This window comes from Ailuropoda melanoleuca, chromosome 18 (genome assembly GCF_002007445.2).
Source record: "Ailuropoda melanoleuca isolate Jingjing chromosome 18, ASM200744v2, whole genome shotgun sequence".
NCBI classification, from domain to species: domain Eukaryota; kingdom Metazoa; phylum Chordata; class Mammalia; order Carnivora; family Ursidae; genus Ailuropoda; species Ailuropoda melanoleuca.
The window spans coordinates 11,063,830-11,090,751 of NC_048235.1; the positions used below are offsets into that span (position 1 = coordinate 11,063,830).

Below are 26,922 nucleotides of genomic sequence, written 5' to 3' on the forward strand. Positions count from 1 at the left end.
TTTCTTGGGAAAATCATGAAAATTTTCCAGCGAGATCCAGGATAACCCTATCCTATTTAATCACACTGGATTCCCACTCGAACTTGTGTGTTCATTTATTTTTAACACCTAACCATATTGCCCAAGCAGCCTCTCCAGTCCTGTTTCACATTTCACAACTTCTCAAGTCACAAACGACTTTCTCCTTCCTGCCTCAAATCAAACGGCATCCCTCCCCCTTCACAGCCAGACTTGCCACCCACACTCGTTTGGAATTGCTCTCCCCCGCAACACACCCACCTCACCTTTCTCAAGGATCTGCAGCCTTTCCCTCACCATTGCTCTTTACATCTTTTCCTTAGCATGCCCAGGACCATCCGTCCTCAAGCAGCCCAAAGCAAAGCAAAATGACTACCGAAACACCATTTCCATCAACTCTATCATACTTGTCTTTTTCCATTCCTGTCATGATCTGGCTTTCCTCCTCGTGTTAGCTGGTTTTTGTAGCCTATCTGACCAAAATACCTGTCTCATAAGTCACAAGTGTTTTTCCAAAATCAAATCCTATCACCTTCAGCCAGTTCTCATCCTTTCAAATCCCCCTGTAGTATTTAAAACTGTGGACCAATTAATCCTTCTCAGAACATTTTCTCCATGCCAGCCAATGACTCCTTGATCCTAAGCCCCCTCCTCTTTCCCAGTTCTCCTGTCTCCTTTAAGGCTTATTCTTCAGCCCCCCACCCCCACCCCAACACTCTGTTAGTAGGTATTTCCCAAGTGTGGACCAGCTTTTCCCCATAGCTTGAAGAGTTATATCCATTCCAAGACTCCCACCTTTATAACTTAACTTTTCAGCTAATATACTAACTAGACATTGATCTGACCCCTCAATATATTTAAACAAACAAGCAAACAAACACCAGCTTTCTGTAAAACTAGTTCTCTCTCCACTTCTCTTTTTCCCATGATTTTATCAATTATCTCTTAGTCAACAAGGTTCAAAACCTGAAAGTAATATCTAACTTATCTTTGCCTATCTTAAGTCCTCCATGTCTTTTGTTTGTTTAGTTGGCTGTATTTTTATTTTTTGTTGTTTAGTTTAGCGTGAGAAAAAGGGAAAGAAAGGGAACAGAGAGAATGGACTGTTTGACACTTGGAATCTACTCCAAAGGACTATAATGTTAAAATGAGAAACTCAAGCAATGGATTCATTTTTGCTGTGACTGTTCTTTAAAATGACTAAATAAAATGCAAAAACAAAAAACTCTTCCTTTTTTTTTTCCTTCAACAGAACCAGAAACAAGTACAATTTGTAAATTCACACAGTAGTAAATGTAATCCTGAGCTCTGGGAATACGATGTGACTAAAAATATCTCCTACTGTTGACATAATTCTCACAGCCCTGTAATCAGAACTAGCAGGAGAGACAGAGGTGGGAGGGGCTTTAAACAAGATAGAAAGGCGGCAGATCTCAGAAAATTCATAAACATTTCACTCTTCGTCAAGATAAATATGCCATGAATTTCATACTTTTACTACAAAAAAAAAAAAGCAAAAGGATTACCTGGACACATGAAATAAACTTTAGGTTAACACACTACTGGGGTAGCCATGCATTCTTTTTATGATTATTAATATGGTTTATGTTTAATTGTTATAAATCAGCAGTATTTCTTTGTTATAATGCATGTCTTTAAAGAGTTTCAGAACTGAAATTATTCATATAAAACATCAGATCAAGTTTTCTTTCCATTTAGATGTTTTATTTATTTTATTCTAGAATTCCTGCTCTTCTGAGACAAAGGGATTTAGAATTTCTGCACAACCAAGACAACTAAACACCTCTTTAAAGAAGAAGAGAAGGTAAGTCCCAGGCACTAAAATGTCTCCAGACCTATCAAATGAGACAAAAAGGCTTCTTAAAATATACAACTTGTTTGTCTTGACAAGATACACTTCTGCTAAGCTGCACTATGCTCTGTAGCCCATTTCTTAAGCTATTAACGTCCATGAATCAGCTCTAGGAAAATGTTTCTAAAAAATGTAATTAATCTGATTTTCATATTTTTTCTGACAATATGAAAAACAATGGCATTGCTACAGTCTTTTTTTTCCTGGAAAATTAGATGAATGAGGACATTCTAAAATACAGAATCTCTACATTTGAACTAGAGGGAATTTTCCAGCAAGATGGAGAGGACCAGACACAATGGATTATAGAGCATGTGTGTGTTTCCCCCACTTTGTAAGTGATGTGTTTGGGAGCTCTCTTGTTCTCAGGAAGTCTTAATCCTTTCTGAGCAGCACTTACATGGCAACCTCAGAGAATTGAACTTGTACCTGGTTTTTTTTTTCCTCTCTCTCTCTGTCCTTGATATAGCTCAGTGCCTCTTCTTAATGGCAGCCATGGTCTGGTAATTTAAAGCTTTTGAATCTTGCGCACAGATTCATTTAAAACCATATTCTGAGGGGTTTCCACAAAATGAAAAGCGTCTTCTACCAGAAAGCTATAAAAGAATTTACAACAGAAAACCTGAGACGTGTCCTGCTCAGGATGTGTGTATAGTAGTGTACCTGTAATACCCAGTTTCTCGGAGTAAATCCTTCACCAAGTGCCTCTTTTGGCTTAATGGGTAGAGTTCCTTGAGTTTCTTTGCCTTCTTCTGATTGACGTTTTTATTTTTCTTCTTGTATAAAATTCAGTGAGAAGTTCTCCATAGAGGGAAGGACTTTCTAAGTAGTGAAATAATTATGAAATACAATTATCTAAGAGTGATAACATTTCTATGTCAGAAAAACGGAGTCACGTGACCTTATATCTTTTTGATGTTCTTCATTCAAAGACAATATTTGGTTCTTTTTTAGATGAAAAAAAGTCATTGCAGAAGTTTAGAGGTTAAGTGCCTACTTCTTAAGGGTCTACGACAATCACTGTGGTGTGTCGCTGNTCATTTAAAACCATATTCTGAGGGGTTTCCACAAAATGAAAAGCGTCTTCTACCAGAAAGCTATAAAAGAATTTACAACAGAAAACCTGAGACGTGTCCTGCTCAGGATGTGTGTATAGTAGTGTACCTGTAATACCCAGTTTCTCGGAGTAAATCCTTCACCAAGTGCCTCTTTTGGCTTAATGGGTAGAGTTCCTTGAGTTTCTTTGCCTTCTTCTGATTGACGTTTTTATTTTTCTTCTTGTATAAAATTCAGTGAGAAGTTCTCCATAGAGGGAAGGACTTTCTAAGTAGTGAAATAATTATGAAATACAATTATCTAAGAGTGATAACATTTCTATGTCAGAAAAACGGAGTCACGTGACCTTATATCTTTTTGATGCTCTTCATTCAAAGACAATATTTGGTTCTTTTTTAGATGAAAAAAAGTCATTGCAGAAGTTTAGAGGTTAAGTGCCTACTTCTTAAGGGTCTACGACAATCACTGTGGTGTGTCGCTGGGGTGTTTTAGATTCAGGTTACTAGATTTGAATTAATTTTATATCCAAAACAAGTCATTCTTTTTTTTTTTTTTCCACATTGAAAATAACACAGATTCAGTACTTGCAGAAGAGGATTTTCGTTTTCAGCTTCTGGAAGAGCAAAGAGAATAGAGAAGGATGTGTTTTTAAGAAGCAAATTGTGGTTTAATTGTTAACATAGAATAGTAGCAACTACAGTTGTTTTGAGTAGCCCTCTCAGGCACTGACTTTTTACTTTTCCCCAAAGGGCATCTCAGCAAAAAGTGATCTGAGAGCCCTTCAAAAAAAGTTCTCGCATGTATACCCATCCTTACAAACTCAGTGAGTCATTAGTAGAAGCTAAAAGAAAGCTCTGGAAAGAACGTCTGTGCTGTACGCCATCTCCCTCATGCAGGGTATCTCTCTTCCCTTGATCTCAATTTGGGTAATGGTGAGATTGCCCTGTTAAGATAAAACAAACAGTTCCTACGAAATAGACTTATAATTTACCCTCAAAAATTTCCTCAGTTACTGTTCTTTTAAGAGCCTCTCAAAGAATTTTAGCATCAGATTTTACTCACAGTCTGTGGAAACAAAGACCCTAGAAATAGATGAGCGTTATATATTGCCTGCGTTAAGAAGTGATTTATCGCAGTTTCTTTGAGGATATTTTCCTCAAATCCTCCCCCTGACTTTTTTTTTTCTTTTTCATTCGAATGTGAATCGTGCCAAAGGCACACACTGTGAAAAACCTATCTGTATAGTTTTAGAATAGACTTCAAATAAAGTAAAGTTTTAGGATAAATTCTCACTGAAGTGTCCCGGGAATTAGGTGCACGGCTCGTCTTACTGATGGGAGCCACGCACCTCACTTCGGGCGCTCTGAGCTGACACGTAATCGCCTGTGTGTTTTCGCCCATGAAAATGTAAGCGCGCGCTCCGTGCAAAAGCAAGACTTGGTTCTCTGCAGCCCATTGTTGATGGCGGTCCTTCGGCTCTCCAGCATGTCACCGTAGGAAAAGCGCTGTCTGTGAATGCCGCTGCGATAAAACACGTCAGCCTCCTCTTGTCTTTTAAGTACCCTCTCTTGGAACTCTTCTCTTGTCAATTCATGAAAAGCACTCTACCCATACTGGGAGGTTCTCCAGGACAAACAGTTAGTCTTTAATAGCTAATACATAAACTTGAATGTTTCAGCGCTCCTCTGAGATACACATTGAATGTGAACTTTTATGCGAGACACTTGCTGCTATGTAGGTGGGCCGCTGCCTTCCAGACACGCCTATCAGCGCCTATCTCGATGAAGAAACAACAGTGAGCATTCACAGACCCCCAGACTCTTTCTACATCAGGCAAAACAGCATTTGCTAACATGGGGAAAACATCCCAACAAAAATAAACAAAGCAAAACAACTCTTTTAAAAGAGTTCTCTCCAAACTATATAATCTAGGAAGATTTCTCAGGTTGGCCTGGTCTGATTTAGACGAGTTACATACAGTGTGTGTGCTTTTAGGGCATTCTAGTATTTTTTCAGTGTGATTATAAATCCACTTTCAATTTCTTAAGGTTACCCAGATATTTGAAGTCAGCCTAACGAAAACTCAGAAACATTTCCTAATGTAAAAGATTACAAAATCATGTTTTGAAAAAAAAAAATGGCAGCTAGGGCTACAAATCCCAACTTCACGGCACAGAATCCTACTGCTGTTTAGAAGAGTCGGTGGGGGGCGCCTGGGGGGCTCCGTCGTTAAGCGTCTGCCTTCAGCTCAGGGTGTGATCCCAGCATCCTGGCATTGTGGGATCGAGCCCTGCATCGGGCTCCTCCACTGGGAGCCGGCTTCTTCCTCTCCCACTCCCCCTGCTTGTGTTCCTTCTCTCACTGGCTGTCTCTCTGTCAAATAAATAAATAAATAAATAAATAAATAAATAAAATCTTAAAAAAAAAAAAAGTCGGTAGGAAGAACAGAAAACATGTAAAATGTTACGTGGTCTGTTTTGGAAGTGGAGAAAGGGAACATGGTAAATAATTGAAATCCACGGATAAGCCAGACCTATCGTTTTTAGTGAGAACTCCACCCTTTTCCAGGCCTTTGTAAAATGAAACCTAAAATTGCACAGCCCTTAACTTGTATAAAATTTTTATCACTTGTTTTTCCTGCTGGGTCAACATTAATCAAAAGGGAAAGGGAAAAGCAAAGAACCCACAAAATCCCCAAACTGAATTGTCCCTCTCTGTGGCCACTGGGATTGGAAGCTGATTATATTACTATCTGGCAGCTAATCAAAGAATTGGAGGAGATGAAAGGATCGGTATAAATTAGCAATGTCGAGCAACATTGCGGGCAGTTCAGATGATTCTAAGTGGCTCTATGTTTGTTGTCTCGTGGAACAAAAATCAGAATGGCTGACTACAGGTTGTACTTTTCATCTGGATGTTTTGGTATTTTGCAGATACAGCGTTTGGTGCAAGGGAAATTTAGGGTTTTAAATTTGAGATACCATGGTAATTTTCCACTGTGCTTCTTGGTCCCTTCCTCCTGAGTAAGCAAGGTCCTCTTCGAGCCTGGACATAAGCTGTGTGGTTCCAAGCCACCTATTTGGCCTGAGACATAGAGAAGAATGATTCAGCTTTCTGAGGCTGCCTGTCTGATTGCAGATTTTGAGGACGCCTATACCCAAGGGAATGTTTAGACTGATTGGGCGCTTTGACCGTTGATGTTTGTATCTGACTTCTAGGAGGAGGTCTGAAGTATGGTGGCCATGTCCGTCTTCTGTCATACAGCCAAGGTGACACTTTGCTGCAATATAAAAAAAGAAGAAAAATTCTAAGGGGCACAAACAGATTTTCTTGCTGAAATGTATAACCTAAGGTGGGGGGGGGGAGAACAAAAGACAAGTTTAGGAAAAAATATCCTCTTTTTAGGTTACTACTTTTTTTAAATCATGAATTCAAATTGAAAAGCAATTCACTCTATATTAAGAATGTAGTGAGCAAAATGGATTTGCTGGGCTGTCCCAGGGACAGTGACGAAATGGCAGAAATAGCTGTTTACTGCAGAGAGGTCATTGGCAAACTCACTTGAAAACATGCAAAAAAGGACCATGCTGAAGTTTATTCTTTCAGCTGAATCTTATATCGGATGGAAAGCATTGCCCTCGCAGAGTTCAAGTCAGTAGAGATTGCAAGGCCCTTTAAAGAAAGACCACATTGTGTTCATGCCTGGACATTGATAGGGACCATACTATAAAATGGTATAAGTAGCCAAGCGATCCTTCAAAATATCATCAGCAGAGAACAGTTAGGAGAGGGGCAAAGCAAGAGGTCTAAAGGGAAACAAGTCTTCTATTTGTTAACTCAAGAATCAGATAAAATATATCCTCAGGGATTCTATGGACAATTGGTGCGTGGGGGGGGGATGTGTGTGCGTGTGTGTGTTTCCCTAATAGGTGGTACCTTTTTGCCTTCAGTTTTCCAATCAGTAAAAACAAATAAGTAAATGCAATACTACATGGGGGGGGCAGTTTGATATAATGAATAATTTAGATTTAAATTCTCTATCACTTTCTAACCTGGAAAACTTGGAAATAATAATTCATTTCTCACTTCCTCAGTTTCTGATCAGTAAAATGGGACTAATAAACCTCTCTACCATTATTTAATGAAGACAAAATTTAATTATTATACTAAGGTACCCATATATATCATACTATGGTTCGTGTATATAGTATAATACTCAGTTGTGCCTAATGTTATTATTGGTGTAATTATTTCACAAGTGCACCATGTTCTATAACAAACAGGCTTCTATTTTGAACTTCCTTTCCCAAGACCCATTCATTAAGGGATAGGGTGCAGATAATATCAATGTTCTTATATTTTATCATATTTTATTGACAGAGAAGGGACGAAATTCTGAATGTGATGAGTGGAAGAAAACTATGGAAACAGACAATGCCGAGAATATTTATTTTATTTTATTTTATTTTATTTTATTTTATTATTTTTAGTAGAGCAGCCACAATTCAAGGAAGCCACACTCTACCTCTCTGATCACACTGCAATGAGAAGATTTAGGGAGGTGCAATGAATGTTGAAAGTTTTACCTCCAGGAAATGTAGCCAATTGCCAGTGTTCTCTCAAAGTCATCTTTCTTGTGAAGTTTGGAATAGAAAGCTCTGCTTTATGGAAAATTACCAGAAGTAAATACACCTGATAGATAGGAGGGTGAGAATGGATAGCAACAAAGCTAAGCCTCCCTGTCTAGCTTCGGAGAACGCCACTCCTAACACAGCAGCGATCGTTCCGTTTGCTGCTCCATCCCCAGCTCTGCGAGAGTACAATGTCAAGTACACAGTAAAAGTTCCTTAAGTATGTGTTCAGTGGATGAATAAGTGAACCATTTTCCTGGGAAATAATATACGAGATGGTCTTTATTCTAAGAGCTTAGAGACAGATTCTAATAACAAAGACTAATATCTTTAACCTTGTGTGGAGGCAAACACTCACAATTACTTGACCTTGACTGTTTTGGATTTCAACATTGCGTTTGCTCATTGTCGCCATCCTTCTGCTCTGTGTATCTCCAGACTGAGCCTGATTAGAGAAAGCATCCTTTTTCCTTTGTCTTATGCACGTCGCTTACCATTATGGAGTTATGTCTAAGAATAACTAATTTGTACTTTGCCTGGTGAGCCCGACCATATAAGACATGTAGTACCAAAGGATCCCAGGGATCCATGCAGCCAGCAGTGGCCCCAAGGAATATTCCACATGAGATCGTGGTTGCCATCCAGCTATGACCTGAATAGACATCTTCAACACCCCCCAATAATTTATCAATACTTGATCATGTAAGAAGTCATGTAATCATTTTGAATGTTATAAGCTGAAAGTAATTTTTCCTTTATTTCCATCCCCAATTTTAGTAAAGTTCCTTATTAGATATTCCAGAGTTTAAATGATGATGAATATGAAACTATGATAAAATGTGATGGTCCAGAAATGGATTGTTACGTAATAACAAAGTATTTTTAATTAGTGAGTATGACAAGTCTAGGTGAATACCTAAGTAAAATACTGATTTCATAGATTCCTACCTACTTCTGTTCCTCTTTTTCTCCTTACTCATTCCTCTGAGGATAAATAGGATTTCTTTAGTTGACAGGTATTGGGATTTTTGCTTTATTGAAATACATAGATGTCACCCTCCTTGTTGATTTGTGACATCTTAATGAGACTAACAGTGATAAATCGTGTCAGTAGAGCAAATTCTTAGAAGAGTCAAATGTCAAAAAATTTTTTAAAATCAACTTTGTGAACATAATAAAACTCAGCTGAATTAACAAAGGTGACTTCAATTGAATAGCATGTCCAGGGTAAGAGGTATTTTTTTTTTGTACCTCTATAAACTTTTTTTCTTTTTACACATACATCATTCAAGTGCCAAAAAAAAAAAAAAACACAACAATAACAACAACTCTCCCAGACACTGTTTATTGAAAAAATTTCATAAGAGCCAGTCTCACTGTTCCAGCAGAGCAACCACCTATCTTTCTGAAAGGGGAGCAGGTGCTACTTTGGAAAACACGGCTGGCATATTGCAAGGCATTTATTTAAAAACACCGTTTCGGGGCACCTGGGTGGCACAGCGGTTAAGCGTCTGCCTTCAGCTCAGGGCGTGATCCCGGCGTTATGGGATCGAGCCCCACATCAGGCTCCTCTGCTATGAGCGCTTCTTCCTCTCCCACTCCCCCTGCTTGTGTTCCCTCTCTCGCTGGCTGTCTCTATCTCTGGCGAATAAATAAATAAAATCTTTTAAAAAAATAAAAATAAAAACACCGTTTCTATTCTTCTTCAACACTTTGAGTTAACCTCATTGTAAATGGTATTATCACCAGGAATGGGAAGTGTTTTCACACAAGAAGTTCAAACCCTCCTCTGATGTGGTCAATTAGGGGAGCTTTCTGTAACTCCTTGGGACCAACTTCGTACATGTTGCTGTGATTTTTTTTTTTTTTTAATATTTGGGTTCTCGTATCCTTCTGACCTGCATAGCATGAGGCAGTCAGCCGTCAGCTGGTACTTCTCAGAGTTGCTCGAGGAGAGTTTCTGCAGTGGGGACTGGGCAAGTTTGTGAGCGGGCTTCTCTGTGCGTCTATTTATATGTCCAGCTACAGATCTACCTACCATCCCTTCCTCTGTTCAGTGGCTTACCATTGACACACTTCATGAACAGAAGTTCTTTGGTGTGAGCATGTCCTTAGAGTAGATTTATACAAAGTGGAACAGGCCTTTATCCAAAGAATGAGATGTGCAAAGAAAACCCTGCAACAGGACTCCCTCTTCTGTAGCAGATTTTGACCTTAAGACCTATCTTACTAGAGTCTATAGCCGGTTTGAAGAGTTCCTTTCCTCTACCCTGGAAAGGGACAGTGGGAGGTAGGCGGACGAGGCACTTCGGCTATTCTTCTCTGCAGAGCGGTCAGCAACCTGGTGCCTCCTGGATTTGCCTCCTAGGAGCTCCACTCCCATTCAAACACCACCCATGAGATTCAGAGAGGAAGTTCCGTGTGCAAAGCACGAGAGTATAACGCACTTGGGTGAACCCTATTCCCGTTCTTGATGGATTTTTCAGATCACAATTATATTAAATGCCAAAGTCCAAAATCCAGATAAAGTGATACTCAAAAAGGGATCTGATCACTGCTGAGGAGGAAAATGGTGGGGTTGGGGAATGGGGGGGTGTACCTGGCTGGCTGAGTCAGCAGACATGTGATTCTTGATCCTGGGTTATGAGTTCGAGCTCCATGTTGGGCATAGAGATTACTTAAATGGGGGGAAAATAGCTCACTTTCTTTATTTTTTTCACTTTCAATTTAACATCTTTTCATTTTTATTTTTTAAATAATTTATTATTATTATGTTCAATTAGCCACTTTCTTTAAAGAAAAGAGGAAAAAAGGAAAATCTCAGAAGAATCTGAGTGCAAGTAATAGATGACAGTATGTTAGTTTGCTTGTGAGACCTGTGGTTATACAGAAGTATCTCTTGGGGAGTATCATGTGTAAGTCAAGGAACAATGAAGAACTTGATGTTGGTCCTTCCAGACTAGAAGTGTTAAAACTCAGACATTGGTAAGTGCGGGTTTTGTCTGGCCTGCATTTGGAAAAAAAAATTTAAAAAAGTGGCCTAGAACAGGAATTGAGTCCTTAAAGACAAGAGCACTCTCTTAACTATGTATCTATTTATTTTTGTGTGGCATTGTGCTAGGGCCTTGGAGAGATACAGAAAATGAATCAAACATGTATGTGACCCACAAAGAGCTCTCAGTCTGTTAAAGGAAATAAGCCATAAGCAAAACACATCAAATAAAGTGATTCGTGACACAGAAGTCCACATGACATGCCATGGGAATTAAGAGGAAAAGGAAGATTAGTGCAGAATTTCTTAAAGAAAATTCTGTTGTGTAAAGCATTTGTCCCAAGGATATTCAAATGGTCTCCAGAGATCACCTGCAGCCAGTGAACTTTCTAGTGGCAGGTGGGGGACATGAAATGCCCACACTCTGTTGTGTCCTTAGTTCATGTTCTCTTATGCCATGTAATGGAGTATTTTTGAAGACTTCTAGGACCAGAGTTAAAAGCAAATGAGGAATTTTCCTGTTCTTAAATAGCATCATTTGCTCACTTAATAAATATTTCCTAAGTGCCTACTTCTGAAGAACAAATATGGTATTGTCTGGACAAATAATGTATAGTTATAGTAAAGGTTGCCCTGTATAATACAATTAAATAGTTCAAAATTTTTAAATTGAAATACTTTGAGTACTTAAGATCATTGGAATAATTTTGTTAGCTCATCAGAATGTCATGTCACAGATAAAGCACTGAGGGTTGCTCTAAAGTGTTGTTTCCAGTTGTTGGATTAGGTAAGTGTCCTCAGCCCAGGACTGTTTTGCCCCTCATGGGGCCATTTTGCAGTATCAGGAGACCTTTTTGCTTGTCACCCTTGGGGATTGGATGCTACTGGCATCTGGTAGGTAGAGGCCAGGGAGGCTAAACATCCAACAATGCACAGGACAGCCCCCCATCCCACCCCCACGCCCCAAAATGTCAGTACTACCGAGGTTGAGAAACTCTAGTTGAAGTTCATATCCCTTCTTAAGTCACTAACTGCAAACAGTGAAGGGTCCTCATGGAGAAGCGTGATGCCCTTCTGCCCCTTATGAAGGAATAGGCACCCCAGTTGCATAGAGAATCCAGCTGGATTTTGATCATGTCATCAAAAGGAAGAGCAAACTGTCAAAGAGATGGAGAAGAGGAAGAGGCAATAGACACAGAATGCAGACTCTGCTGGGCTAGAGAGGGGGGCAGGCTGGGGTCCCAGTTCACAGGCTGAAAACGGGCTTCCAGACAATAGTGGCTAGCAGTAGAGCTAAATTAAGAGGCATCATTTCTCAAGGACCAGCTGCATTGTTGAAGGCTCACCAGCCATTGCTGCCTGTTTATTGGCAGCAAAGATTCACCTTTTCTTCTTATGTTCAAAGCTGCCAGCCATGCTTCTTTGCCCTTCAGTGCTTTCATTCAGACCTTCACCTCAGAGCTCCTGCTCTGAGATCCTCCCCATTTGCCCTCACCACAAGACCCCTTGGCACTATGCTTCCCCACCATGCCCAACCTTCCCCTGGTGGGTTCTCTCCTGTGGGCTCCTGAGTCACCACATGGTCATGGCAGATGGGAAATGAGGGCAGAAGGACCATTGGGAACAATGCTTCTGTACACTAAAAATGGGAATATGGACTCATTTCCCCAAATCAGTATTTGTACACATGGCGATCAGACTGATTCCATTAGGACATTATAATACAAATAGATTTTTATGAAGTGTCCTGAAATCTAAGCAACTTGTGTGTTTGTATATTTCATTGTATTTTAGGTCTCAAAGACCTGACTTAAAGATGGTATTTCAGCAATATTTTCTGTGACCAAGTGATACAATAACACTCCCAGGCTGCTTTGGGCAGCTTTTCAGGCTCTCCTACCAACTTAAAATCATTCCCACCGTACAGGGATTTACGGTTGGGGGACACATTTCCTATCCATTATGTCATTTCTTTCTCCTATGAGCCTAGGAAAGTTGGGTCTCTTTCAGCACTGTGCTTGGCATTTAGCAGTTACATAGCAAAGAGCTGATAAATTAACAAATGCCCAAGTATGGAAATGGTAAAGCATGCTGATCATTCAAATGACTTGCTCAATGAAACGTGGTTTCTTAGTGACAATCTAGAGCCCTGGGCCGCTGACTCGTCACCTGGGCTCTGTGATGCTGCCTCTCTGGGTTTGTTTGGACCAGGCCAGACACACGGCCCGGAGGGATCTATAGTGGGACCAAACTAGTTCCTGCATCCCGGACAGAGTGCTCTTGAGGGAGGGGTCCTGGGTGCCTAAGCTTTGCCTGATTCCCTTGCGTACCTTCAAGTGGGGAGGTCACTTAGAGCAATTCCGTCAGAGATAGCTCTTTCCTGCTCTTCAAGGCTGGGGAACCCTGCTTCTGATTTATTTTATATTTCGCCACAGGGCTGAGCACACTCTAGAGGCATTTAATCTGTTGACCCGAATTGATCTCAGATGCTGGGCTTGGCCTGATATGACCCTTCACACTGTAGGGCTCAGCAGCTCATTGGAACTCATTTCAGTCTAAATCCAAGACCCCTGACAGCTCCAGCTGACTCTCTCTGAGGTCCATGGGTCTGGCCAAAAGCTCATAGCTTTGACCCCAGATCTAGTTAAAGCAAAGAAATACTCTTCCTTCGAAGTCTGTAGGTTGAGGAACTAAGATGGTGGAACGGCAATAGCATCAATCTCCCGCTCAAAAACGATCAGTTATCTGAAGAGTAAAGTGCAAAATCTGTATCCCAGCATTCTGATTCCAATTAAGCTTTTCAAATTTCTTTCCTCATTATTCATTCTCACCTTTCATGTGTTTCAGCCAAGCCGAACCATTTTCTTGACTCTGTATAAGAAAGTCTTACCATGTGCTCTTCCAGGAATGGCCTCTCCCCTTTCTCACCTCCACCCTCCTCTATATAACCCAGTCCATCTGATTCATTCTCTCTCGGTCAACAAATATTATGTGTCTGCCAAGTGTCAGGCAATACGCTCAGCGCCAGAAATACAGGGATGACCGAGAATCAAGGTCACTTGTAGAGTTTAAATTCTTTAGCAATGGCTTCATATGAAACAAATAATGTAATTCAGTATTTACAACAGAGGGACATTGATAGGATCCTATGACAGAATAACAGGAGAATCTTACTTAGAAGAAGTCCTGGACAATTCTTTGAGAAGATGTCATTCAAGCTGAGAACTGAAACTGTGAGAGACTCGTAGGTAGGAGCCTTCCAAGGCAAGGAAAGGTCAGGAAGCCTTCAAGTCTCTTTCTGTGATGTTTTTTCTCACCGCCAACCTTCCCTCAGAGTTGGGAACAGTACACCCTGGAATTCCCATCTACCCCATCTGTTCATCTCTTGTGACATGTCACAGTTTTCCTCCATCCTTGTAGCCAACAGTGCTAACTGTCTCATGGTTTATTCCACCGTCTTTGCTAACTGGAGAAATGGCAAGACACGGGAATGTCTTACAGAATTGAAAAATGGTAAGCTGTTTGCCATTCTGGTAGCCACATAGTCATAGCGCTGGGGGTCCACGGGCGGGAGCCATAAATCCATATGACTTCAGTTGGAATGCTGGATTGGGATATGTGTTACACTTGAAATGTAAAATATATGTATTATAAATGTGTTATAAAGTATATATATACACACACACACACACACACGCAATGAGAGCAGAAAGTGTTGAAGGGAAGAAAACAGAATAATGATATGAGAAAACTCATTCCCAGGGTAAGACTGCAGGCTTTGGAAAGCAAATCGAAGTCACTGGTAAATAAAAGAGTTAAAAACCATAGCACGAAAATGGGTTTCATAAAAGAACAGTGTTCTGCAATTGCCTTGTTATGATATTGAATTCTACTTGAGTAAATTAGGAGTGGTGTTCTCTTGTTTAGCTGTCATTAAAGAACTCAGTGGTAAATGTCAGTATCCCCACCAAGATCCCACTGAGTTTTGTGAAATTCTCCAAAAACCTCTCCACCAGGAAAATTTATAAGCTCTGCATGTTCGCCCGTCTTAATGTGTGAAGCTGACTGAGAGATCTAAGACTAACGGCACGCAGCTCAATTCCAATTTGTTTGTTTTTTAACAATGTCTTTGACACGTTACATTATGACACGTTCCAATTTGATGGAAAATGACTTCCTGTGTCCAACAAGAAATACATTTTAAGGAGCATGCCAACTACACCGTTATTTTCCTTGCTGTTTTCAATGGCAGGCACTTGGCCGCATCTTTCTTCGGCAGATCACTTATCAGCAACAGAGTTAGCTCCTGATAAAACAGGCTGCCTTAGGCTGCTGTCCTTCTCATCTGCCCCAAGCCTTTTGCATTTTGCACACTATAAGCAACCTTTAAAAAGACTACACAACATGAGCTCCAAGAATGGTATGAGGAAATTTGCAAGTATTCTTTTTAAGAAAGGGAAATTACCCTTTTCTGAGCTAAACGGCTGTAGCCGTGTGCCGCACCCTCGCAGAACAGCAAATGTCCTTTAGTTTCTTTTATCTCTGGCCTGCCTTGACGTTAGGCACTGTTAGTCCTTAGCAGCACAGAACGGACCTTAGAGGAGCAAAGACATTTCATTCAACCCCAATCGGTGACCTGGCAGTGAGGGGAGGGGTGGCGGGGCAGGGGAAGGTAGGGCTGGGAGGAAGAATAGGAATTCTCACAAAAGTTTGGTCATATCTAAAACTGAGTTAGGGGGTCCTAGTGGGATTCCTCCCCTTTCAACAACAAAGTGCAGAGTGAAAGAATATGTTCAGCTTACTTTGTCTTCCTACTCCATTTGATCTGAAAGAACAATCAGATACGGCTGATTTCTGAAGACTGTTCAGAAGAGAGAGATTTCGGATGCCCCCAGTGATAGCCGTCATTGTCAACAGGAGGCACTGCAAGCAGGGACCAACGCCCGCACCTGAAAACACTCAGATGCTCACCACTTTTTCTTTCATTGTCAAATCTACTGCTGGGAATTCTCTTTACACAGCGCATCAGATGATAAGTGTTTAGAGGAGGAATGATCCTGAAGGCGAATAAAGCCTGCACCTCACACACTGTGAATGGACACTAGAGGAATCCAACCAATATTTGAAGGCTGAAGTAGAGAAATTTCTTAAGGGGGGGGCGCTTAGGGGGAGGAGTTGGAGATTGAAAGGAGACGCAGAAAGAAAGAAAATGAAGAGGTTCCATCCAACCGGAACCGCATCTCTCCTCCGACCTCTGGTTCTTGGTGGTTCTCTCCCCGCTTGCACCCCGAGGAGCCTCATTAGGTGATCGGACAGGTTGGAATAAATGTCACCCTAATGAGCAGGACACCCCACCTCAGAGGAGTCCAAGACAAGCCGGAAATCCTGTCGGAGGGTTTCTGCCAAGAAATGTGGCACCTTTGTATCCCAGGGAAAGGCCTGGCATTTTCAGGGATAACGCCGAGCAATCGTTTTTTAAAAACGCCGTTTTTAAAGCTATATATGTCACTGACTCTTAAGTATTCGAAAGAGCCATCTTAACGAAAGCACAGGACTGGATTTCATGCACAGTAAAGTCATAGAACAGGTTAGATGGCCTTCGGGCTTTGCTAATTCTTAATTTGGTGAGAAAGTGACACCTCTCAAAGATAACTGCGCAGGTCTTTTTAGTGATATGATAAGATGGGTGTTTTTTGTTCACCTTTTAGACAAGAACGCAATTCCCCTGGGATACATTTGTTTTTATCTCCAAATAGGGCTAGTTCTAGGGTTATAGGTAGTTGTATGGCTACGAATTAATAGCATATGAAAATCAAGAGTTAGGGTCTGTGTCCTTCCTGGAGCTATCTGCTATCTCTGGGGGCATACAAACTGCATTTTTTTTTCTTTTATTCCAAACTTAGTTTAAGAAGGGTCAAAAAGCCCATAAGATTTTAGGTCATTACTTTACCTTACTTTATATTATCCAGTTTAGTAATTTACTAAATATATTTCATAAAACTCAGGTTTGATTTTTGGATTCTTCCCGGACATAAAACTGGTCCCAGATATAGAAAAATGATCACCATATCTTGAATAGTAAAGTAAATTGGTCACTAGTAAATGTGCTCTTGAACCTTTTTTGATAAAGAAATGAAAACTATAATAAAAATGATAAATATGTCCTCCTTCCACTCTCTTTATATATCTGTGATTCAACTCTTCAATTACATCTGAACTTCTAAGAAATATATCAATCTTTTTACCAAACTGATTTTTCCTTAGTTTTTCATTCCCTAAGAAACTACCTCAAGCTCCTAATTTGTGATTAGTAAAATTTTCCTTTCCATTTATGAAGGACAACATTTTAATCATTGAAGAAGTAAGATGATTAAGATGCTCTGGGGTGTAATAAAAGCAGATGGTGGAAATTTGAAATAGGTTTCCTTTTCCTATTTTTGAAGGAGCTAAAACAATAATTTGGGGGAAGAAATCTTAGCTCTTCAGTGCTTTTTTCTGGGAAACTAGAGCTGGCCAAGTGAAGAGATCAGAAATAGTATCCAGAATGAGACACTGAGTGTCTGGAGTAGGATTGAAGCAAGAAAGTAAAGGGGTAGGTGTGCGTGCTGGGAAGTGTGTGTGGTACCAACAACAGTAGCAAGGGATGGAAACTGAAAATGTGGTCCATTTTTAAGTAACTCAATGCAATCTTCTTGCTGCAGCTATAAATTTAACCCATATGTCTTCAACGTATGAGCCCCTTGATTCTCCAGAACACTAGCTTTAGTACACTTATTATCATATTGATTTCTTTAAGCCTCGCCTTGCCCTTATGAAAAAGATTTGAATTGTTAGAGTAGTTGCAGTGAACCCGATCGCCTAAAGGAAATCCATGTCAAAATTCCTAACCAGTTTTACGCACATGCACCAGGAGAATCACAAATTCTTATTGCTATGTTGTTGTTGTTTTTAATTCCGGTAACATTTCTAAAATAAATATTAAGGTAATTCGACATAAAATGGGAACAAATGTTTTGGGGCCCTATTGGAAGGGAGGTTCAACTAAAAATATAAGGGATGACATACAAATGCACCCATTCGTTTTGAGGAAAATATTACCAATACAAATGCGATGGCATTTTCTTAGGGTTAGTCTATGAGGTGCCTAAAACAGTCACCTAAACACGTTTTCTATAGAAAATCCCAAATTATAAAAGTTCAACCTACTACACAAACACACACACTGACGATGAATGTTAAGATGTTATAAAGCCAAAGTCGCTGACGTAAGCCAAATGAATGTTTCTGATGCTCACTTGCTACGGAATTAAAATCCCTAAACAATGACCTTGAAATATTATATGTCACATATACTTAGAAGTTAAGAAGCCTATGTTGCCTAGACAGGTAAACACATTACCTCAGATGTGTGGCACCTGTAATCGACGACACTGAAATATATTTGTTAGCTCCCTATTTGAGGGCCCAATAAATGTGTTACATACCTCGATGTGTCACCTGTCTCTGAAATTTCAGGATGTAGTTCAAATTTTGTCTCTCAGGTGAAACTCACCAAATGAGATCTCACTTGCTTGACTCAATAAAATTGTCATTTTCTATAAAATGCCTACATTTGGGTTGCCCTGAATTGCTGACCAAAAGTCTTTCAAGGAAAAAGCAGGGAAACTGTTTGAGATGGCATTGGAGCTGATTTTTGGCCACCTCTAGTTTCTTGTACAGCTTAATGCTACTGACGGGAAAGTGGGCTCTTGATGAAGATCAGTGACCTAGGGATGGAGACCCGTTGTCTCAGCTGATATGCAAGACTTCAGCTGGTAGAGACCCAGTCCTGGGGCAGATGGCGTTCCTTCTCGTAGCCATTCACTTTCCATCTTGGAGAATTTCTGCCTGCAGTTCATTGCTTAAAAAAACAAAACAAAACAAAACAAAAACTGCAAAGTTATTTAAAAGACTCCTAAGTTGTTTTTTTTTTTTCTTTCTGGGATGTCACCGCAGACCTTGTGTGAATTTCACGCATCAGTTTTCATTACCCTCAGTACTGTACAAATAAGTCCTATTGCAAGACATGTTGAAAGCCTAATGTGATTATATCCTCCTCCAAATATTTCATGAAATGCTCCCCAAAGTATCCACATTTGTATTTATTTAGTAATTGCCACCGGGTTACAAAAAATTGGTCGCAATTAATTTTCTTCTTACTTAGATTTGCTTTTAACGTAAAAAATCAAATGAAAAATGAAGTATTTGATGATTCTGTTGGTCAACAGTACTGTATTATGTACTTAAAAACTTGTGAAGAGGGTAGATCTCATGGTAAGTGTTCCTAGCACAATAAAATAGAAATTTAAAAACATAAAAATATCTATCTTGTTGGAGGTTTTAATATTTTCATCCATATATATCCTAGGTACACATTTCAGGGGTTACCTTTTCAATCCACTCCACTAGGACTAAAAGCAGATACCTGACTGCATAGCCTAATATATGCCAGCCTTTCAGGTTAACTTGCATTTTGTGGAATACGCGTCCCATAAGCAGCAGTAAGATAAGAGTATACGAAGCATCTGTAAAGAGGACTAACTCAAGTTTTGTATACGAGACTCCTTCACGGTTTGATATTGGTGTCTACAGGTTAAAGATATAGCCGAAAGCATCCATGTCAAAATAGAGAGTCAAATTTACATATATTTCCCATTTTTGCTATAAAATCAGTCAGTACATGTCCGGGCTGATTCCTTGTGAATGACATTGATTTAAAGACTGTCTTGTTTATTTTTCACATGATGACTACAATATCTATTCATAGTATTACTTTTATATGTAAAGTTATACCGTGTTGATGGATTTTGTAGTCTTTTTATGACAAGGCAGTATGAAAAAACCTTTCTTTCCATGACTGCTAAAGAAAGTACCAGGGTTAGATGACAGCGTTCCCCTAGCTATTTGTCTGTCACAGAGAACGGTAAATTGCAGCCTGTCTGAAGGTTGGTGTTTAGACACATTCTGAGATTAATGGTTTTGCATAGACACTTTGGACTCCAAGTGATTTTGAGATGAGCTCTATCAAAAATATCCTCTGGTCAAAACTAAGCCGAAGGGGTTTTTGAAGTTTAGTGTTATGAGCTGTATGTAAATGATTTTTTTTTTTTTTTTTGGTCAACAGGCTACACTGCCATTGAAAATTATATAGCTTCTATCTTGAAAGAATGAAGAAGGCTCTTTGGCTAAACCCTAGTAACTGGCCTCATTAATGTCTTTTGTAAAGCCAGACCAGAGGGTTATTTTATTCCTCTACTGAACATTTTCAACAAGCTTGTGCTTTTGTACTCAAAGAAGCAGATGTCCAAAGAAACTTTTGATACGATAAATGAACAATCACAAAGAAAAAGTTAGTTAAGTAGTATGGGTCACATGAGAAAACAATTCAGCTAAGAATGTGCTGACTCATTTATTTTCAATAACGTCAGTGTATTTTTAGTGCTGTTCTATAATCTGATAAGTATCCTTACAGCTGGTGAATTTGAACATCTTAAAGGTGATGAACTGAATATTGAAATATGCAGAAGTCACCCAAAGGAAGAAGTGCATAGTAGTTCATGCTTGCATTTTGTAGCAGTTCTGCTGACTACTTCTGTAAATTAATTTCTCTATATGGACCTAGCACGAAACTCATGAGAATAAGAGGATTAAAGTAACAGATTTACAAAGAGTAATTTCTTTTCCCTTTAGTCTCAGTGTTGGTTCAAGTAAGCACTTGGATAAAAATAAGTTTTAGCACTTAATATTTTAAGCACTTTAGTCATATGTTAAAATTAGGAATATTTCGCTAATGTTCACCCTATTTATTTAATGCTACCAACGCATCACAAATTCACATTTAGTAGAACACCAAGGAGATAAAATCCAATTTCATGAAGAAGTTTTAACAAACAACTCTATGTAAGAAAATGTTTCGTCTGGCAGTAATTTATAAGAATCTTCGAACAAATTATTACTGAACTATTGTGAATAATTGTGCTAGACAAGGTCAGAGATACAAGTATTAGACACGGTCCCTTGCCCTCCTTAGTACTCTCACAGAATTAGTAGAGCGATGCTTAGAACAAAGGAAAGATAAATGCCAGCGAGACAGAAAACATTTGTGTTCCAACAAAGAGAAGACACTTCTGACGAAAGTCAGGGATGTTTGTCAGAGAAAATCAGGAGAGTGGAGGAAGCCATTCTTGGAGCTGGCGCTAGGGATAGAATGGAGGAGCAGAACTTATGAAAACAGGAGAGGAAAAGAGGGGAGGAGAGGAGAGGACAGGGGAGGAAGGGGAGGGGAGGGGAGGGGAGGGGAGAAGAGGAGAGAAGAAAGGAAAGAAGGAAAGAAAGGGAAGGGAAGGGAAGGGAAGGGAAGGGAAGAAAGGGGAAATGAAGCAGCAAAATCAAAACAAATACCTAAAACCACAGGATTGGATACCACAGAGACCTGGGTTCAAATCCTGACTCTGATCTTCACCATTTTCACAATTTTTCATCCTCTCCAGCTTCCGTCTCCTTACTTGTTCAATGCCTGGCTGGTCTGGCATTGCAAAGGTTAAGAGAGATGAAGTACGTAAAGTGTTTCTCACTGGGCCTGGCATAAAGTAAGTCTTCAATGAATGTTAGCTATTGCCTAATGTTATTATTTAAAAAAAAAAAAAGTAGACTAGATCCAATTTAGCTTCAGTCGGGGAAAATGAGTCTAAAACGTAGTGGACAAGGCTGAAAGCCAGATGAAGAAATCTGACTTCATTAGAGAACTCTCGGGTATCAGGGACCCACTCAGAGTTGTGGATTGGAGAGGAGATGTGGAGAGGAGTGGTACTTGGGAAAGGTAGTGACTGTGGCAGGGTGCCGTGGCCCCCCGAGGACAGCCTGGGGGAGAGAGGCTGGCGGAGTGACTGGGTAGGCGTGCCACAGGGCACAGCAGTGTCTGGGAAGACACGCAGCGCTCCGTTGACGTGGGTGCACTAACTCCCTATATCCAGCTTCTACTCACTGAAGGCCTCGTCTGCCCGCTGTGTGCGTGGAGTCATTGCAGAAAAACAGAAACAGAACCCTGAGAGTGTATCTTTTTGGAGATGCATGTTTGTAAAAGAGGGGAAATTTCTCTCCAGTGTCTTTCCCTGGATTTCTCCCTTCATCACACACTTCTGGCATCCCTTGGAAACCAAATACTGACAGAAGATTCTGTAGCTCAGAGGAGGATGAAGCAAGACACACCTTCGCCCTTATTCTCACTCTTGTTACCAACCATTTTTCTTACCAGTTAACTCACGACAGACTGATAGGGAAGGCGGTCTTCCAGTCGGCTAGGACTGCGCTTCCTGCCACATGTGAATGGCCAATGGGACTTGGTGGCAAGCGCCAGGCATTTTATGCCTTCCTCAAAAGGTATATTCCTATATTTCCCATAATTTGTCAAGTCCCATTCTGAATATAATGCCATGTGCCCTCTGCTAAAACTAAAATATATATTACAGGGGGAAGAATACATCTGAAAAATGGGAGAAATCGTGCCCACATAACAGGTGTATCATATGGATCAAACGGTTTCAAATATTTTTTTTTAATTGAGGCAAAATTCACATCACATAAAATGAACCATTTTAAAGTGACTCATTCGATGGCATTTAGGACATTCACAGTGTTGTTCAAGCAGCACTTCTATGTAGTTCCAAAACGTTTTCATTACCCCAAAAGAAAGCTCTGTATCCATTAAGCTTACCTCCTATTGCCCCTTCTCCCCCCAGCGCCCGGCACCCAGGAATCTGCTTTCTGTCTCTATGGATTTAGCACTTCTGAATATTTCATACAGATGGGATCATATGTCATATGACCCTTGTGTATGGCTTCTTTTACTTGATTTAATATTTCTAAAGTTCACGTTATAAGATGCATCAGTATTTTTTATGGCTAAATAATATTCCATTGAATGTCTATACCACATCTTGTTTATCCATTCATCTGTTGATGAGAACTCAGGTTGTGGGGCGCCTGGGTGGCACAGTCGTTGGGCGCCTGCCTTCGGCTCAGGGCGTGATCCTGACGTTCCGGGATCGAGTCCCACGTTGGGCTCCTCCGCTGGGAGCCTGCTTCTTCCTCTCCCACTCCCCTGCTGTGTTCCCTCTCTCGCTGGCTGTCTCTCTGTCACATAAATAAATAAAATCTTTAAAAAAAAAAAAAGAACTCAGGTTGTTTCTACCATTTTGTTGTTGTGAATAGTGCTGGTGTGAACGTGGGTGTACAAGCTTTTGTTTCAGTACCTGTTTTTAATTAGAGGTATATACCCAGGAGTGAAACTGTTGGGTCAAGTGCTAATTCCATGTGTAACTTATCGAGAAACAGCCAAGCTCGTTGCCCAGGTGGCTTACACGCTTTTCTACTTCCACCACCCTGCACGGGTTCCAATTTTTCCACGTCCATGCCAACTCTCTTTTCCCCTTTTTTGTGTCTTATAGCCATAAAAGGGGATGTACAGTGATTTCTCATTGTGGTTTACGTTTGTGTTTCTTTAGTAACTAATGATTTGAGCATCTTTCCACATGCGTGTTGTCCATTTGCTTATCTTCTCTGGAGAAAGAACTATTCAAGTCCACTCAGATAGTCTTATGTATAAAAAGTACTCAGCATACTGCGAAGAAAACAGCAAGCAGCCCACACAGGGGAACCAGAAATAACCAGATCAATGATAGTGACAATGACAAAAATAATCAGGAGGTTTGGACTCTGGTCTGGGTTCCATGGCAGCCAAGATCTGTGACGTTAGCCAAGTCCATTAGGAAATAAATTTAAGAATAAAGACTGAGAAATTCATGACTATCTAGGGCTCTTTTAATGTTATTTGTTTATTGTTTGCACATGTTAAAATGAGGATTAGAGTAAAAACATGTGCTTGAATACAGAGGACACATGAGACAGCCAGCCACATTTTCCAGGGGCACTTTAATATCCTCTTTCACAGACCAAGGCTCTTCTGGGACCAATGGTGGGTCCCTCTGCTCTGGGAGCCTCCTTATCTCCAATCTGCCCTTTCTGTCTTTCTTCTCTGTCCTCCATCCTCCCTTCACATCTGCCGCTCTTCAGACCTGAAAGAAGGACAGTAAGATGTCCGTGATGACAGTCTAACAGCATTCCATCTGGGAGCTTTCAGAGATACCTCCTTATCTGTTTGTAACTGAGTGATGCCGAGTTACAACTGCAGAAGTTAGATATGACATCCAGCGCAGGGACCCGCCTCACAAGTGGGGAGTATTCACTAAGGGACCTGATGGTGGTGGCTGCATCAGGCTCCAGCAGCTTATTCGTGGCCAGAAAGAAGTTGGCCCCCCAACCCCCATCCAGGGTTTAGTGTAGCTCAGGGAAGGCTACTCGTATTTGCTGTGAGTTTGGTAAAAAAGCCACTGTGGCGTGCGTTATCATCAACGTGTAATGTGCCTGACCAAAGCTTTGACGATAAGACCCAAAGCAATAAGGAAAAAAAGAATATTCCTGTCTATATTAAATCCCGGGAGCTGCAAAGGATAGAGGAAACCCCTAGTGGGCTTTTAAGAGCTCTAAGTTACCTGGAGGAATGTAGTTCTGCCCTCCTGAGATGAAGCCGCCTCTCCATTGCTGGAATATTGGTGATTTCTCCAAGGCCCCTCGAAGTGGTGAGACTCCCTCACACAGAGCCTCACACAGCTTAGAGTCTCAGCATTCCTGGTCTCTGCAGTATAGGATGATTTTAATGTACTTACTTTTAAATACATTTTAATTATGGTTAAAAAGTTTGTGTTACTGTTAACTAACAGTCTGATTTCTCTATGTAGGACTGCTTTTTAGGTTTTTTGGTTTTGTTTTGGGGGTTTGTTTTGTTTTGTTTTTCTGTTCAGTGACATTACATTCGTGGACTGCCGGGAAAGGAGCGAGTAGACTCTGGGGCACCTTCTGCAGCAAGCACCATGCACAGTATCTTGGTCCTGAAATGATTCCCTGAGATGCACAGTGACAGTATCACCACTTAAACCATAAGTTGAGGGGCGCCTGGGTGGCTCAGTCGTTAAGCGTCTGCCTTTGGCTCAGGGTGTGATCCCAAAGTCCTGGGATCAAGCCCCACATCAGGCTCCTCCACTATGAGCCTGCTTCTTCCTCTCCCACTCCCCCTGCTTGTGTTCCCTCTCTAGCTGGCTGTCTCTATCTCTGTCAAATAAATAAATAAAATCTTAAAAAAATAAATAAAATAAATAAAAATAAACCATAAGTTGAGGATCAGAGAGTTTCAGTAGTTCTGTCAGTGGTGGGTGGCAGAGTAGTGATTCGAATGTACCTCTGTCTAACCCCAAAGCCTTTGTGCATCCCCCCAAACTCTCTGCTGTAGAACAAAAACACCTTTCTAAAGGACGTGGAGCTAAGAGTGAGCTGGGCAACGACATCCATATTTCTTTCCACCCAGAGACCACGCTTGTGCAATTTTGCACTTGTGCAAAATTCAGAGTTTGAGAATGGCAGTGGGGCTTATTTCCTGAGAAATGAGAATAAAAGAATCTTTATCTTTTAACATTAAAAAAAAAGGACTTCGATGTAGAGCTTCATTATGAATCACATTTTTTAAAAACTGAGATTGCTTCTACTAAGCAATAAAAGTCTTTTGGTCCCTAGGATGAAAATTAAGGAAAGTTCATTATAGCAATTACACTGTCTACATGCAACTGATAAATGAAAAAAAAAAATCAGGAAATAAAATATTTTTCCTTATTTGATGAAAACAAGTTCCAGCGTTATCTTCTCAAAGAAATATTTGATTAACTTATGAATAACAGTATAAATTCTACTTTCCTTTCTATTCTAAATTTTCCTAAAAGATTTTGGTAATAGGTCTTTCTTACCCACACATATGCACAAAGATGTTGTAAATAAAAACACATTTCTGGCGATGCATTTTAATGAATCTTACAAAACATTTGAGTAATAATCTATAGACATGAAGAACTTTGGTACTTAAAGATGAATAAATGTATTAATGATTCAGATTAAAACTTGATGATATGCATTATCTATGAGTACAAACATTAAAAATGAACATTTTATAGTATATTGAAATCAACATTGTAAATCAATATAAATAAACAGGTGTTAGATTTTATATAAGCCCCCACATGGAAATTGGATTTAAAAATTAAAAGAATATGATGGGAAAAAATGAAATAAATCACAAAATGAAATAAAATACAGAATTAGAAAATCTCAACTTATAATCAGTACAAGAAGAAGAACTTAAAACAACAACAACAACAAAAAGCTTCATGAGGGCAGTTAAAAAAAAAAAAAAGCAGAGAAACTAGTTCCATGTCAGTGATAGACCTAGTAATAGGCAAAGTAAAAAACGGATTTAAAGAATTTGCAGAGATAACTTTGGGGAAAAAATAATAAATGAGGCAGCAAAAGTATCATTTGTTTCATAGGGAGCTGAATATTCCAATTTCAGTTATGACATTACAGTGTCAGCATTCCATTGCACAGTATTTCGATATTATATTACATTGTTTTGTATCATAACAACATAAAACGAATTTAACCATTTTCAGTGCCCTCTTTCCCGGGCCTTTGACTTGCTCACTATAATTGGAGGAGACTCGCAGGAAGGACGTGCTTAGAACCAAATTTCCAGGAATTCCTCCCAGCCCCTTTCTGCCATATATCACAAACACCTCCTTTTGGGACCTCAATTTAAATAAGTACCCCATATCTGCTTACTCGTCTAGTGTGCAAACCCTTTATATCCAAGGTTTGCCAGCTGTGTTATATACCAGGTGAATGTGAGTTGTTTCCTCATATACCCAAAATCTCAGAAAAATCTGTACATGCACGCAGACCCAGTGTGTGTGTGTGTGTGTGTGTGTGCGCGCACGCATGCACTTCACACCTAAGACAATAGCAAGTCCTGACAACCTTCCCTCTGCTCAGAAACCTTAAAAGACCTCCTACCTCCCTGCATACCAGACACAGGGACTGCAGCTAAAGGAAGACTTTCTGCCCCTTATGCTTTATGGCAAAGATAGCCTGTTAAACAGACCTTAGTCTTGCGAGGCATTATAACACAGCCTGATATTAAGGTCACTGACCTCAAACTGGGATGTCTGAGAAAGGCTTCCCAGAGGTCAGATTGAAGGTGAGTGTTAGATCAGAGTTTGTTAGGGCGGGAAGGAAGCTGGGGATGTTGCTAGGCAGGGCTTCAGACTGTGTGGAGATAGAGAGGCCAGACCGGACCCAGTATATCATGAGATGGCAAGAAATTCTGGATGACTGCATCTCAGAGTACAGGCGGGGGGGGGGGGGGGGGGGGGGGG

At 40.2% G+C, this 26,922-nt stretch overlaps 1 long non-coding RNA gene across 1 annotated transcript in view; it reads right to left on the reverse strand.

Moving 5' to 3' along the window:
- Nucleotides 1–23,432: 23,432 nt before the first annotated feature.
- LOC117797078 overlaps nt 23,433–26,922 on the reverse strand; it is a 30,447-nt gene continuing 26,957 nt past the window's right edge. The window contains exons 2-3 of the long non-coding RNA XR_004621929.1: nt 24,160–24,302; nt 23,433–23,682 (exon numbers count right to left, since the gene is read on the reverse strand). This is a non-coding gene — a long non-coding RNA (uncharacterized LOC117797078). The remainder of the gene's footprint in view (nt 23,683–24,159; nt 24,303–26,922) is intronic.